This window comes from Antedon mediterranea, chromosome 2 (genome assembly GCF_964355755.1).
Source record: "Antedon mediterranea chromosome 2, ecAntMedi1.1, whole genome shotgun sequence".
Classification (NCBI taxonomy): Eukaryota; Metazoa; Echinodermata; class Crinoidea; order Comatulida; family Antedonidae; genus Antedon; species Antedon mediterranea.
The window spans coordinates 28,056,570-28,059,069 of record NC_092671.1 but is presented as its reverse complement, the minus strand read 5'-3'; the positions used below and the strand labels follow the sequence as shown (position 1 = coordinate 28,059,069).

The window sequence follows — 2,500 nt, the reverse complement described above, 5'->3', positions numbered from 1 at the left end:
GCTCGACTAAATGATGTTAGCACAAGATTTCCCAACTCTGTATTTGTTATCTGCCCCGTAGCAGATATTAAGGCTTCTTCGAAAGGCTCCTTTGGAATATCCTCTTTTCGCTGTGGTCTTTTTGGCATTGGAACTCGGATGACAGGGAGTTGAACAGCTGATTTTGCCTTTGGACCGAAAATTAGCCCTAGTGCTCGTCGTTTGTCACTCACCTGCTTGTTCGTTTTCGATAACAGCTGTTTAGCAATGTCACTATTGATCTGTCTGGACCCCTGAAATTCAGAGTTCAGATAAATTAGTTTTTCAACTTCTTCATCTGACCAGATTGACTTCTTAGATCTTTTGCTATTCTTAGCCCTTTGCAATCTCTTCCCCTCTACTTCCGCCTGTTGAGCTTCCACCCTCTTTAAATTACGCAGGATAGGGTGTCGGTGCCTTTCATGCTGGGAGAGACCCGTTTTGGTCTTAAATGCCTTGCCACAGGAGCAGACAAAGTCTAACACCTGGGCGGTAGTAGGTTGTTCCAATATACTACATTTGGCGTAGTGTATGGTAGCACCGTGCCCCGTTTTGGAAAACTTCCCACATTTTCCGCATTTAAATAGTACACTCGCATCGGTATGCTTGTGTAGGTGAGTTGTCAATTTTCTTATTTCTGTATAACCGGTGTTACACATGGGACACACAAAGTATGTAAACGGGACAGGTACTACCACAACCGGGTTGTTCTCTACCTCCTTTCTACTTTCAGCAGAACGGACAACAGGTATATCCTGAGCGCTCTCAGGTATAGATAAATCCTCAATTGGAGTTCTTACTTTGAAGAACTCTTTTAGACTTGACGGTGGGATGTTGTGCCCGTCTATTACAGGATGCTTATGACTTCTAAACTCACAATGCCGGAAGGACATTGTCAGCACTGATTTTGTGCTAGGTTCTCCTTCGGAATCGACCTGTCCCAGCGCCAGACTCGACTCCCGTACAGTATGCAATTTAGTGGACGAAAGGCTGTTTGCACCCTTCCGAACGCGGTCGTTTGTTTCCTTATGAAGAAAACGGGCGCCACCGCCTCCCGACTGACTATAGCACGAGCATTCATCTAAAGACACCGGAGCGTCTCTAGAGTTCATGCTGTGGCGTCGTACGTTATATGCAGCTACCTGCTGCACGGTTGACCTATCGGCCGTCCTGCATGCGGGAGAATCAAATACAGGAGACGTGCATGCCCGCTCCTGTACCTGCAAGTGTGTCGCAATCCCCATCTGCACCTGCAACAGATGAGGCCGGGTCCCTAGTCCGGGAATATAATTAAATATACTTGTACAAATCAACTTGTTTTTACACTCTCGGGAGATTAACCTAAGAGAAACCCCAATTAGACCAGTGAGGTACGGTAAGAACACACGTACATTAGGTTCTCATTTCTATATATTCGCCATCTTTTGGAATCTTTTGTGATCGGCAACTGGATGTACAAGGACATTCACGTTGCAGGATCTGTAAAAGAGTCACTGACAGTGCCCTAATTAGCAGCCACCCTAGTCTGTTCGTCACCAATTAAACAAGTCAACTGGCTTACAACCCCTACCTCGTGAAGGTAGACTTAGGACGTTTTACCCAGATTCTCACAAGTCGGTCCTTCCCTCACACCGTATGTATAGTGTTACCGTGAAGGGTCTCCTCCTTGCGCTCCATAGAATGGGAGGATCTAGACTTAAGAGAGTCATAGTTACTCCCGCCGTTTACCCGCGCTTCGTTGAATTTCTTCACTTTGACATTCAGAGCACTGGGCAGAAATCACATTGCGTCAATGCCATGGTTGCGGACGTCGCAATGCTTTGTTTTAATTAGACAGTCGGATTCCCCGTGTCCGTACCAGTTCTAAGTTGGCTGTTTGGCGCCGGCCGAAGCGACCCCGAAAGACCGCCAAGCCAGGAAGGTCCACGGAATGGGCCCGGCACTAGTCCGGGCTCGCCCTGCTTGCGCAGGCCTCGCCCAGTCACGGCACGCGCCCGGTCCCGCTTCACTCCCCGGCCCGACCGACCCAGCCCTTAGAGCCAATCCTTTTCCCGAAGTTACGGATCTAATTTGCCGACTTCCCTTACCTACATTGTTCTATCGGCCAGAGGCTATTCACCTTGGAGACCGGCTGCGGTTATGGGTACGAGCCGAGGCGAAAATCAGTCGGTGTCCCTCGGATTTTCAAGGGCCAGCGGAAGCGCACCGGACACCGCAAGAGCCGCGGTGCTTTACGGGCCCGCAGCCCCTATCTCCGGGCGAACCGATTCCAGGGCGCCCGACCCTTACAAAGAAAAGACAACTCTTCCCGGGGCTCCCGCCAGCGTCTCCGAGTTCGTTTGCTTTGCAGCACTGGCTGCGCGAGGCAGCGACTTCCGCCTTCGGGTTCGGGAATATTGACCCGATTCCCTTTCGCATAAGGGGCGCGACCCACGAGAGGCCTACGCCACCGCTCGGAACGGAACTACCCTATAGCTTAGGA

At 50.3% G+C, this 2,500-nt stretch overlaps 1 pseudogene; it reads right to left on the bottom strand.

The window, feature by feature from the left end:
* Positions 1-2,500, bottom strand: part of LOC140042463 (large subunit ribosomal RNA) — an 8,215-nt pseudogene that overhangs the window by 3,936 nt on the left and 1,779 nt on the right.